The sequence below is a fragment of the Suricata suricatta genome, chromosome 16, assembly GCF_006229205.1.
Source record: "Suricata suricatta isolate VVHF042 chromosome 16, meerkat_22Aug2017_6uvM2_HiC, whole genome shotgun sequence".
NCBI classification, from domain to species: Eukaryota; Metazoa; Chordata; class Mammalia; order Carnivora; family Herpestidae; genus Suricata; species Suricata suricatta.
Genome location: NC_043715.1, coordinates 57,484,537 through 57,497,706, shown reverse-complemented (window position 1 = coordinate 57,497,706; position 13,170 = coordinate 57,484,537).

The following is a 13,170-nucleotide window of genomic DNA, read 5'->3' as shown; positions in this document are numbered from 1 at the left end:
CAGGTTTCAGGTTCCTATGGGCTCATAGTGCACCAGCCCAGGGTGACGTGTGTCAAAGGCAGCTGTGAACAAGGTCTGGTCAGCACAGAGGAAAGAGGCCTTCCTTGTCTCCAGAGCCCCGTGAGCCGGGTCCGGGATGGGGGGTACCAGGCAGAGTGGGGCTCGGTCTGATCCTGCCTGGGAGACGCGTCTCCACTGCTCCCCTCCCCAGCCACCCTGTGAGTGTCTGGGTAGCGTGAGCCCTTGTGGTGTGGCTGCTGGGTTTCCGTGGATGAGAGAGGGGGTGGGTGTGTGGGTGTGTGATGCTCTGTGTTTCCTGTGTGTGTGTTGTGTGTTGTGTGTGTGTGCGGATGTCCCAGAGGCAGAGCTAGGCTTGGCTCCTCACTGTCCTCCCTCTCTCGCTCTCTCTCCACCTCTCCCCGCTCCTCCCCAGTCTCCAGTCTGGGCCACTAGCCCCCATCACCCTGGACAGTGACGGACGGCCGCCCAGCTACTGGCTGACAAGACCCCGGTGAGTAGTGCTGTCCCCTCATCCTCCTCATGGGTGGCTCAGGCTGGGTGGCCAGAGATTTGAATGAGCCCATGTCAGCCTGAGTCCCCTCCAGGGTCCGTCTCCCCATCACCTGGGGCAGGGCGGCCACAGGTGCAATTTTATGTCGAGTCCTGTGGGTCCTCCTAAAGCATCATCAAGCGTGGGGACGGCCTTCGGGACTGTCACGCAGCCTCAGCTTCCAGCCCATAATAATAATGGCCCTCGTGATCATGGCTGTTTCTTGTGTACCTACTGCGTGCCCAGCTCTGTGCTGGTGTGTAGGGGGTCCTCTCTGGAATGACCCACTGAGGCCAACTCCCTGTCCCACCTCCCAATGGGCCTAGGTGGCCCAGATGACTGTGGTTGCAGGAGTTGGTGAGGTTCAGGGACGTGGCTGTGGACTTCACCCAGGAGGAATGGCAGCAGCTGGAGCCGGCTCAGAGAGACCCCTACAGAGATGTGATGCTGGAGAACTTCCAGAATGTAAGGCCGCCCGCTTCCTGGTTCCTGGCCAATGCCTTCTCCATGTGTCCTTGCGTGGAGCCGGGGTCGGTGAGCTCTCTGGGGTCCCTTTTATGAGGCCCGTTTATAATCCCATTTATGATGGCTCCACCCTAGTGACCTGCTCACTTCCTAAAATCCCCACCTCTACCACCATTCCCCAGGGTTTGGGATTTCAAACCAAGAATGCGGGGGAGGGGACACAAACATTTAGTCTTTACTCTAGAACCCTTGGGAAGCGCGTGAAGGGCTTCTCTGCTTTCCCGGCTCCCAGCCCTCCTCTCTCCTAGCTCTGGAGGCAGGCTCCGTGGTGACAGGATGTTCACGTTTTGGATCTCTTTCAGATCTGGAATTCAGGCCTGACAGGGACGGCCCAGAGGAGGCTGGGGCGGAGCGTGCCCGGGCTGACCCAGGAAGAGCTGGGAGGGGGCCGCCTCTGGCGCTCTGCGACACGCGCCACAGGAAGGGCCCTTGTAGAGCATCAACCCAGAGACTGGGGAGAGGCTGGGGAGCCAGGAATTCCAGCAGGGGGCGGCCTCCACAGCTGTCACCCACGGAAGCCCGAGTGGGAGGGCCCCCGGAGAGCCCCTGCGGCCAGGAGCCCCGTATGTGCAGAGCGCGCGGGCGGCCTGCGCGCAGCGGGCCGAGTTGGCACAGCACCGCCCGGCCGGCACAAGCCCTTCGCGTGCGGCGAGTGCGGGAGGTGCTTCCGTAGGACGCGGGGCTTGCGGCGCAAAGGTGCGTGCACACCGGGGAGAAGCCTTTCGCGTGCCAAGGCCTTCCGGCAGCGCGCCCGCCTCACGGTGCACTGGCGAGCGTGCACGGGCAATCGCCCCTACCCACGCGGCGACTGTGGCTGGGCCTGCACCCTCCTCGCTAGCCTAGAGGACACGGGCCTGTCCACACCGTGGAGAAGCCCTGCACGTGTGACAGGTGCGCCAAGCGCTCGTCACTGCCAGGGCACGGGGGTGGGGGGTGGGGAGGGGCTCCGGGCCCCACAGGTGCCCCATGTGTGTTGCGAGGGGGGCTTCCACCTGGTCACCCACCACGGGCGCACACGGGCGGGTGGCCGTTCCGGTGCTAGGAGCGCGGCGAGGCCCTCGGGCAGAGCACGAGCCTGCTGGAGCACCGGGAGTCCTCCGAGCGCCAGCAGTGCGCCAAGCGCTTCACCAGGTCGTTGGCGCTGGTCCTGCCCCAGCGCAGCCACACCGGGGAGCGGCCGTTCTGGTGCGTCGACTTGGGAAATCCTACAGCCAGAAGGCATACCTCTCCGTCCCCCTGACGACCCACACGGGCGAGAAGCCCTACCGCTGCGGCAAAAGCTTTCAGAAGATTCCTTCCTGTTCCAGCGAGAGGCCCTTCCTGGGCGCCGCGTGCGGCAAGGCCTTCGTGCGGAAGTCCACCCTGGACCGCAGGATCCACAGGGAGAGAAGCCCTACCGGTGCGCACCGGGTGGGATTTGCAAAGAATGGATGTTTATTAAAATGACTACATACAGGGTTTCTCCCAAATACTGTGGCCTTATCTTCACACAGTTACAGGCCCTGCATTTACGCGGTGCGGCCTGTCTCCTGGAGACGTGTCACTCCTACACGGAGTTCCCGGTTACGCAGTAGAATCCAAGGTACAGACAGGCTCCCCTGTGCTGCTGGGACACGAGGCTGGGGCCTCCCTCGGGGTGGGGGAGGGGGTCCTGTCTGTGGGTGGGACCTGGGACAATGGGGCTCCCGCCCCGGGCCCTGCTCGGTGCCCTCCCCGCCCCGCGCCCGGATGGCTAGGTTCCGCTTCCCTCGGTGTTGGGTGCTCACGTGCTCTTAGAAACCGCGTAATCCTAAGCAAACCTGTGTCTACTTCAAAAGACTGGAAATAAAAAAATAATAAATCTTTGCCAAATCCTCAAAAAAATACTATGTATTTTTGACATTAATGTTGAAATCCAAAATATATACACAAGTCTTTAATTTTGTGTGATGTGTTTTAAGTACTATTCATTTAGTTTATTGAAAATGAGAATGAAATGTTGAGCTTTTTTTTTTTTAATAAACATCCGCTTTTATTTACAAAGCATTAAAGCTTCAGCAAGAAGTACCCAAGGCTAAGTCTCGTCTTGTACAAAACTATGGAACATTAAAAAATGAAATGAGTTGGGTGGAAGGAATAACAAAAGAGAAGAGAATATGCATGTATCCTACACACTGAGAAAATCAAACTGGACAGGAAGCTCTAGGAGCTGAAAGAAATTCCAGAAGCATAAATACTGACGAGGAGCTGCTGCCAGGGGCCCCGACAGGGCTGAAACCCTTTCTCTCAGCAGCCGGCTCCGCAGGTGGGCGCAATATAAATGCCCCAGTGCTCGGGCACAGGACACCGGGCGGCTTCACCCAGGAAGCAGGGCAGAGCCCTTCTGCATCACGTCAGTGAGCTTACCGTACCAACCTCAAGGCTTCACACTAAGTGACTTGACATTCTATAAAACCAAGATGGTGGATGGGAAGTTGGAGGACAGAAAAGTGTGCCAATGAACAGGTTGTGATGAAACTACACGGTCTCAGAATGGGGTGTTCTTCTTAGACACAGAGGTCTAGCCAGAGCCAAACAAGAAATGTTTATTCCACTACATTTATTTTCATCAGAACCCTTGTGACTTTTCTTTCTTGTAGATAAGCTACAATGAAATATTGAATTGCTGTTAATTTATGCTGTTTGGTGGTGAATATCTAATTCCCCATGGAAGCAGCATTGGTCTACATGCCCCCAGAAGTCAATGCAGTGTTCCCATGACATCCCCCAAACCCACACTCTTAAGGCAAAGTGCATCAGGTCTCACAGGAAAATCTTCAGGTTTTGAGGGGACTTAGGTGGATCTGATTTTCGACATGTAGTCAAAGGAATAAACTTTTTTTTCTCCCTACAAAGTGGTCATGTTTCCACGTGGAAAGAATACGCGGGGGCATGTTCACGAAGTGGCACTGTTCATGCAATAAAGGCTTCTCTGTGCATTTAGGGTCTGGCGTGGTCGTCCTGGGGGACGGGGGCGACGAGTTTAGGCAAATTCTGCCCTCATAAGATTTTGCACAATGACTTGGTACAGCACTCCCGACATGGACTGTGATCTCTGTTACTAGAAAATGCTCCAAAGCCAGGAACCTCCACGGAGTAGTGGGCCTGCTGCCCCCGCCAGTCAGGCGGACTCTTGCTGGGAATGGCTTTCTCGGCCTGGCTACCGGCTGCCGGGGCTGGCTCGGGGGCCGAAGCGGCAGGCACCGGCCCTTCAGGGTGTGAGGTGCTCAGGGGGGCCTGCCCTGGGTCTTCATGGACTTCCAAGATTCCTGCCTGAAGTGTCTGCTCCTTCAAAAAGATGAGGTCCATCCTGCCTTCAACATGTTTCGGTCTTCCCCTCCTCCTCCTTGTGGCAGCATCATCTCTTCTGAGGCTTCTGTTGACAATCTGTCCCATCACTGGATGGATCAGGCCAGCTTGCAGAATCCCAGACAAGTCCATGCCGAGGGCTCCTTGAAGTAAACCGACAGCCCTGATCTTAGGGGTGCTGGCACCCACTGGGAAAGGAGATGTGGCTCCTGGGGACCCCTCTGAAGTGCAGGGGAGTCCACACCGGGGAGAAGCCCTACAAGTGCAAGGTGTGCGGCAAGGGCTTCAGGCACATCGGGAGTCTCACTTACCACCAGAAGATCCACACGCCCGGGGAGGTGCCCCACCGCGGGCCCAGGGCACGGAGAAGGCCTTCCTCCCAGATAACTAACAACTGAGCCTCAGGTGACGGCCTCATGGCCAAGGTTCTGCCTTCTCCTCTTTGGACTTAATTTAGGGACCTCAAGAGATGCCCATAGGCCAGGCACCACATTCCTGAGCCTCTGGTAAAGACAGGTGACAGCAGGGCCTGCTTTATGGGTGTACAATGTGTGCAATCAGGCAGGCCGCATATTGGTCTCATGCTCTGCTGTCATCGTCTTGGATCTTCCAGTCCCGGGTAAGAGATCACAGACCAGGGGCTGGCAAACCACAGTCCACAGAGCCAGACCTGCATTTACATGGCCGGCAAGGCAGGAATGGTTTCTAACTTTTGAAAGGGCTGTAAAAACGGAAAGAGTATGAGAGAGCTCCTGTGACCCACAAAAGGTAAAATATTTACCATCGGGGGGATGCCTGGATGGCTCAGTTGGTTAAGCATCTGACTTTGGCTCAGGTCATGATCTCACAGTCTGGGTTCGAGCCCCACATCAGGCTCTGTGCTGACAGCTCAGAGCTTAGAGCCTGTCCAGATTCTGTGTCTCCCTTTCTCTGCCACTCCCTGGTGTCTCTCTCTCTCTCTCTCAACAATAAACATTAAAAAAATTTTTTTAATATTTAACCATCCGGGCCTTCACAGAAAATTTGCCAACACTTGGCCATCAACCAACAGTAATCTGGAAATTCCAGACTCTTCCTCACCACACTGTGCCAAGGCCTCTGATTGGTCTCATGGTCTCCTTCCGTGGCCTCCCTGGGGGGCTCCCTCATCGGTGGCGGGATTCTGAGCTGGGATGGCTCCACTCCTTCAGCTCTAGGTCTTACTGTGGGCCAGAACGGCCGCTGTCCTTGGTCCTGAATCCCACCAGCCGTGTGTACCTGGCCCTTCAAGAATGGAATGAACGTGATTCTCTGTTCAGCGTTTGCTTGTTTGCAGCGGGATCTGGGGACTCTCACGCAAGGAAAGTTTGCTCGACGGGAGCTTTATGTCGTTCCCTCTACTCACGGCACTAGTTTACTCTGGCTGCCATAGCAAAGCTTCACAGGCTAGTGGGGCTTAAACGACAGAAATCTATTTTCCCACCGTTCCAGAAGCTGGAAGTCTGCAGGGTTGGGTCTTCCTGAGGCTCCTCCTCTTGGCTGGCAGATGGCAGCCCCCTCACTGCTGCTTCACGTTACCCCGCTGTGCCTGTGTAAGCCCCCGGTGTCACTGACACCAGCCACTGGATTAGGATCGTGATCCCACTGAGGCCCTGTCTCCAAACAGTCACATCTTGAAGCTCCTGGGCCTTAGTATTTCAACACAGAACTTGGGGGAATATACTCAATCTGTGACATCCCCGAGGGCCAGAAATTTGACCTCTGATAACTGTAGCTGACTTCGCCATGGTATTGGCAAGCTGGGCACCCACCTTGTGCTCACTCTCCTTCCTTCCTTCATGGTGTGCAGTAGGTCCAGGGACACAGCAATCCTGTTGGAGACCGCCTTTCCCACTGGCATCCAGGAGGGGACAGGGACCACCCCTCACCTGTGGACAGCGAGGAGAGGGATGTGTTCAGACTGCCACTTGCTCTTCCCTGATCCGTCCCCCGGATGCTGACCCCCAGGCGTCTCCAGGTGCGATGGCGCAAGAGGGCGGAGGAAGCCTGTAAGGAGTCAGGCCTTTGGGGCCTCTCGCTGCATTTAGTCCACGCTGACCCGGGTCTGGGACCTCACCCATCGCCTCCAGCCTCTGTGGGTGTCAGGCACCGTCCCCGTTTAATGGACAAAGAGGCCCCAAGGAAGCTCAGTGATCACCACCTAGGAAGTGTCGGGACCAGCAACCAATCGAGGAGACCCAGCAGCCGACTCAATCACTGTGACTGCCATTTAGAAAATGGAAACATTGCAAATAAGTCTTTTCGGCTCCCAGATCCCAATACTCCCAAAGTATTAGTGCTCAGAGCCTCAGTTTCCGCCACTGAAAAACTGGGGGAATAACAGTACTCTAAGTAGGAATTATTTACATATAAATAAATATTTTATTATTGATAATAATAGAGCACTAATATATTTACTATTTATTATTGACAATACTAGAGCACAATCATCATTAACAAAATAATAGAATTTTATCAAGGCTGTGCACGAGGTAGGTATTGGATAATTGCGCGCTTGACTCAAAGGGCTTCATGGTCATGACTTCCATCTGCATGTTGGGGTTGGCGGGAAGAGTAGTGATTAGTCTGAGAGAGGGTTGCTTTTTTCCCTAATTCCAAAAATTCCCAGACATTCCCGGCTTTGCCTGGGCAGGCTCGCCACCGCCTCACCGGGTGTCTGCAGGAAAAGCCTCCTGCTCCCCCATCTCTGAGGCGGTGGGTTGGGGCCCGGCCTCCTCGTCTGACCATCCCCAGGCCAGGAGCCCGGGGCTGGGAGGGGGAGTTGGCTGACCCAAGAGACCCCTTCCTCAGATTCTGGGGCACATGTGCTGGGTTCCTGAGGCTCTCGCAGGGTTCCCAACAGCGGGGCAGTGTCTTGGCACGTGGGAGCACAGAGGCCGCCCCCCTCTGGCCTGACTGCCCTGGGCTGCAGCCTGGCCCGACACCAGCAGGGAGCCCTGTCCTGTCACCATGGTGAGGCCGAGTGAGGGAGACTGGCTCTGGCGATGGCAATGCTGTATTGACTGTGGTTTTTATTTCCTGACGCATTGACATCTTGGGGCCTTGCTGATGCTGGAGAGACCGCCCCGCCCAGAGCTAGCTAATTCCTAGAGACAGGAAACGACTCATCCATAAACACACTTTCCAAATGCCAACCAACCCATCCAGAGCCCCCACCCCAGGAAGCTTCTCTATCCAGCACTCACACTCCAGCTGCCGTCGGCCTGCCCTCCTCCCCCCGGCAGGTACTGGACAGCTCCAGCAGCCTCCACGCGCCCCTCGGCCATGAGATGATTCAAACCTGAGATCCTAAACCCACTTGCCCCGCCTCCCCGCTCCTTCAGGTGGGACTAACGGACACAAGTCACATCCAGGTCTCCAGGAGCCACACCAGGTCTGGAATGGAATGGGCTGGTCTGGGAAGACGCGCTCGCTTATTCACAGCCCCGCGGGCTAGCGTTTGTTGTGTGCTATCCCTGACTCTCTCATTCAGAAAACATTTATGGAGTGCCTACTGTGTACCAGTCCCAGGGAAACAATAGTGACCAAAACAGACTCAGTCCAAAGCTCTGCCTTCATTCCTGTGAAGATGACAGATGTCCAATAAAATCAGTACTAGGACAGACTGCGGTCCGTGAAACGGAGGAGCAGGAGGCCGGGGACGGAGCTACAATTTCAAAGAGGGAAGAAGTCAGGAAGGTGATGTTTCAGCAGGGACCTGTGGCATTCAGGCTTCTCCAGAAAAACAAGCCCTAGCTTATTATACATGTATATCATATTGTGTATCTCTATATATAATTATTTTATTATATATCATATATATCCTATCATATCTCACTGTATATGTATCTTATATATACACCTAAAAGTATCTTATTTTAGGGGTGCCTGGCTGACTTAGTCGGTAGATTATGCAACTCTTGATCTTGGGGTCATGAGTTCGAGCTGCACATTATAGAGACCATAAATATAGAGATTATAAATAAATAAACTTTTTTAAAAATTGGGACATGTGGGTGGTTCAGTTAGTTAAGCGTCCAACTTTGGCTCAGGTCATGATCTCACAGTTCATCAGTTCGAGCCCCACACTGAGCTCTGTGTTGACAGCTCGGAGCCTGGAACCTGCTTCGGATTCTGTGTCTCCCTCTCTCTCTGCCTTCCCCAACTCTCTCTCAAAAAATTTTAAAAACCACTAAAAATTAAAATAATCTTATTTTATATACAGTATACATATATTATATAAAACATGTATGTTATATAGTTTGTAATTATAGTACAATTATATAATGTATATATTATATGTAAGTTACATGTGTGTAATATTTGCGTGTAATTTATGTATGAAGTATGAGTGGAAGATCAGCCACTTCCGGGTACTGGAAATGTGGGGATTTGCAACACCGAACAATTCTCTGGCACAAGCTGGGCATGCTACAATTTGACTCAACTGCCCACCTGGAGGCAACATCAGATCCACAGGTTAAGAGCTGGGCCCACAAGACAGCCCCCCTGCCCCACGCTTTCACATCCCATTCACAAGTCCAGACTGCCACCTGCCCTGCTGACTGGGTGGCTCAGTCAGTTAAGCATCCGGCTCTTGATTTCCGCTCAGGTCACAGTCTCAGGGTTCACGGGTTTGAGCTCTGTCAGCACAGAGCCTGTTCGAGACTCTCTCTCTCTCTCTGCCCCTCCCCTGCGTGCGTGTGCTCTCTCTCTCTCTCTCAAAATAAATAAATAAACTTAAAAAAAAGTTCCAAATCCCCGTCCTTGGGTTTGGTTAATGTGTTAGAGCTCAGGAACATTTTACTCCCTAGGCTCCTGGTTTAATATGAACCGATGTGATACGGAATGCGGATGAAAGGCCCGAGAGGTGCCCGGGGTGGGGTCTGGCAGAGTCCCGTGGAGCCGGGGTGCCACCTCCTGGCGTGTGGATGTGTCCACCAGCCGGGCAGCTCTGTGAAGGCCGTGTTTTGGGATTTTATGGAGGTTTCCTCACGTAGGCATGGTCCATCATTAACTTCATTTCCAGCCCTCGCCCCTCGCAACAGAAAGTGTTGGGGGAGGGGTAGTGCTGAAAATCCCAGGCTTCTAATGGCTTGGTCCTTCTGGTGACCAGCCCTGCAGGGGCCCACCCAGAGTCACCTCATTAGAACAGGAGATACTGCTATCACCCGGGAAATTCCAAGTGACTAGGGGCTCTGAGCCAGGAACCCAGGGAAGAGACAAATATATATAAAATGTCTCTATTACCTCTCAAGGGAGCACAAACCTGTCAGTCTACAGCACCGTTTTCCGTTACATATTTTACAGATGAAGAAAATGAGGTTCAGAAACTTCCCCAAAGCCACACAGCAAGGTCAGAGTCTGGATTTGAACCCTGGCACGCAGTCCGGCTTCAGCGCCTCTGTCCCTGTTGGCTCCATTCTGCTTATTCTGCCCCTTCCTTCACTGGGGAGTGAGGGCTGGTCCCCAGCTGTAGCCGTGGCCCTAACACAGGGACTCGCTACATGATGGAATCCTACCCGCCAGGTGCTGTTCTCAAGTTTCACAGGTATTAACTCACTTTCAATGACCCAGGAAATTTGTGTAAAATGATACAAACACTACTCTCTGTCTTCCGTTGGCAGTCGGTAAAGGCGGCGGGAGTGAGGCCCCGCCCACGACGGCCCGACCCCAGCCCCTCGGCCCGACCCCAGCCCCTCAGCCCAGGCTGTGTGATCTCGAGGCAGCCTCAGCGTCTCTGAGCGTCGGCTTCCCCACCTGCGCCTGGCGGGTGCGGCGTTGTGGCCCAGGGGTGCCCCACGAACGCCAGCTGTCATGAGATCACGTGCCCCTGGCCCTCGTGAAAAACCGTGTCGGACTTCCCATCCCTCCGCTGGCCCCTCCGAGGGGAGTCGCGCCTGCCTGGTTAAACCTCACCCGCATCTGTGAGTCTCTTCTGCTCCTGGGCAGCCTGGCCTGGCCCCCCAGTCTGGGCCAGCCTCAGCCCGGCTGGCTCTCCTGCTCCTCTCCTCACCCCTGCTGCCCTGCCGCTCTTGAATGTAAGCTCTCCACCGTGTGCCAACCTTATCAGGGCTTCGTGTGGCCCCCATCCTGGTGCCCAGGAGCTACCATGGATTGGGTGCCCCCCAGGGCCTGTCTCTGTGCCCCCGCCTCGGTGTCCCCTATCCCGTCCCAAATTCCCGGACAAGGCGGCAGTGCGTGGAAGGGGAGGCGCCGCCCTTCTCCCCTCGCCCCTCCACTCCCTGACGTTCTGGGAGAGCTGGGAGCGCGGGGCAGGGAGGCACGGATGGGCGGTGAGGATGCCCGCAGAGTGTGGACCCGCGACGGCGCCGGTGGCGGGAGGGAAGGCAGCACAGGGGTGTGGGGACGATCCAGCCGCCAACACCCAGGCCCTGCGCGCCCAGCAGGGCAGGCGTCTGCATGCCCCTTCCTGACACACAGAGAGGCCACCGCCCAGCCTGCACCCAGGTGCCAGGGGAGCCGGCCACCAGCAGAATCCCAGTGGGAGACACGGGGGCCACGTCTGGTCCGGCTCCTAAGAACAGACCTGCCTTCTCAGAGCGGTGTCCCCGGGCTGCTGGCTGGAACACACCGACCAGCCCTGGACACGTGTGCCCAGACGGACCTAGCTGACCACTTGGGGTGGGACTGGGTTCCTTTTCTTTGTAGAAAGAGAGACAGAAACAGAAAGCGAGGGGGGCTGTGTTCTCAGAGAGTCTGTGTTGTCGGGCCCACTTACGATGCCTGAATAGCAGTCCCAGAGACCTCACTGCCCCAACTCAGGCTGTGGCAGCTGTGGCCGGGGCTCAGTCCCCGTGCGGCCGCCATTCATGCTTGTCATCGCTCACCACAGGGCCTTTGCTGTGGATTTGTCACCACGGAGAGCTGAGCCACACGCCTCCCTGCCAGCCCCAGGCAGATGCCAGGAATGTAGTGTGGGGACAGGGACAAGCAGACGTGAGGCTGAGTCTCAGCAATGGGGGGCGCCCTCTGGCCCCATGCTGCCCTGCCCCGTGTCAGGGTTAATGGGAGGACAGAAGACAGAGGCGACTGAGGGCCCTCCTGGTGGCCACGGCAGGGACAGCACTTCCAGAAGGAAACGTCCCATGCCGTAGCGCGGCCTCACTCTGAGATGAGGGCGGCCATGAGATTTTAAGCCTTGTGGGTCCCCACGGCCTGACGACACAGCGCTGCCTTCTCTGTACCCCCCACGCCCCCCGGAGCGTGATCCAGATGGGAGGACCCCATGTCCACATCGAGGACTCACAGTGCCATCTGGGTCATCTTCCCAGCTCCTCACTGCCGCTAGGGACGAGGGCGAGAGCCAGACCCAGGCCACTCTCGCCCCAGGCCAAGCAGCACATGGGGTTTCTCTGGTCACGGGAGTCAGTTTGTGGGTGAGTCCGGCATTAGGAAGCTCAGGGTGTGGGTGTCACTAACTGCCCGAGGCCTGTCTCCACCCAGACGGCCGGCACAGGAAGGGCGAGCCAGACAACCAGAGCTACGGTTCTGATGCTGTGCGCCTAGAACACACCCACCCCGATGCCCACTGGCTGCCAGACACCCGAAAACCCGTCCGTGTTGGTTACGCACTTCTGAGAGGTCGCATTTCCTACTCACGACACAGTGTGTACAGATAGAACTGATCTCTCAAAGCGAATGGTTTATTCTTTGTGGACACCAGCGTCAGGAAGTGTAGGACGTGCAGAAACACCAGGACGTTTGGGACAAGTGGCATCGAATGTTAAAACAAAAAGGGTGGCTTCAAAGGCCCCCCGAGAAGGAGCTCTGGGGGAGCTCTTCATGTAAACAAAGCATCAGGTCAGCCTTAGGAGACTCACTTGGAGATACCTTCAAACTCAACTGCAAAAATAGCTATAAAAATGGATGGTCTGTGCTCAGAAATGCACACTGACTAAACCCAGTTACGGACTTGACCCTGAATCGCTGGCCCTCCCGCTCTCCCCACAAGCAGGAGACTGGTTTTGGTGGAAGAACTGGCTCCTGTATCTTTGGCACCCCACGAGGGTTTAACATGACACTGGTCCTTCGGGGCTCCCGGGGGGCCCAGCTGGTTGAGCATCCGACTTGCTTTGGGCTCAGGTCCTGATCTCACTGTTGATGAGATCCATGCCTGTGTCCAGCTCTGTGTTGACAGCGTGGAGCTTGCATGGATGCTCTCTGTGCCCCTCCCTCTCTCTCTCTCTCTCTCTCTCTCTCTCTCTCGATAATATACATTAAAAAAATACACCTTTAAAGGTTTTATTGTAAGAAACTTCAGCATCCCAAGTGCTTACTGTTATTTGCTGACTGAAAACCGCCTCTTCCCTGTCACACACAGCTTGTCACCTTCTGCTTTAGTGGCTGCGGGGACAGACAGAGGGACGGAGGAGGGGCCCCTCTGGCTTCCACTCTAGGAGAAACTCAGGAGGGTGCCGACCTGGCATCTGGACTAGATCTACGGTCCCGAAATGTCCCCACGATCACTTACAGAGTCCACTTCCGCCTCTCAGCAACCCCCTCCACCGTTTTACCCGAGTATCCCCCAGGGACACTACATGCTTTGTTCCGACCCTTACAGTCCATTCCCATGGCCCAGAACCCTGATGCCCCGCCTCCTGGGGCTCCCGGGAGCGCCAGTCACAGCGACTCTGACCATGTCCCCAAGTACACCAGACACGGAGGGCCCGGCTTCCCCCTGCGGCCCTGCGGGTGCCCCGCGGCGAGAGGGCCCGGGCGCACGTCCC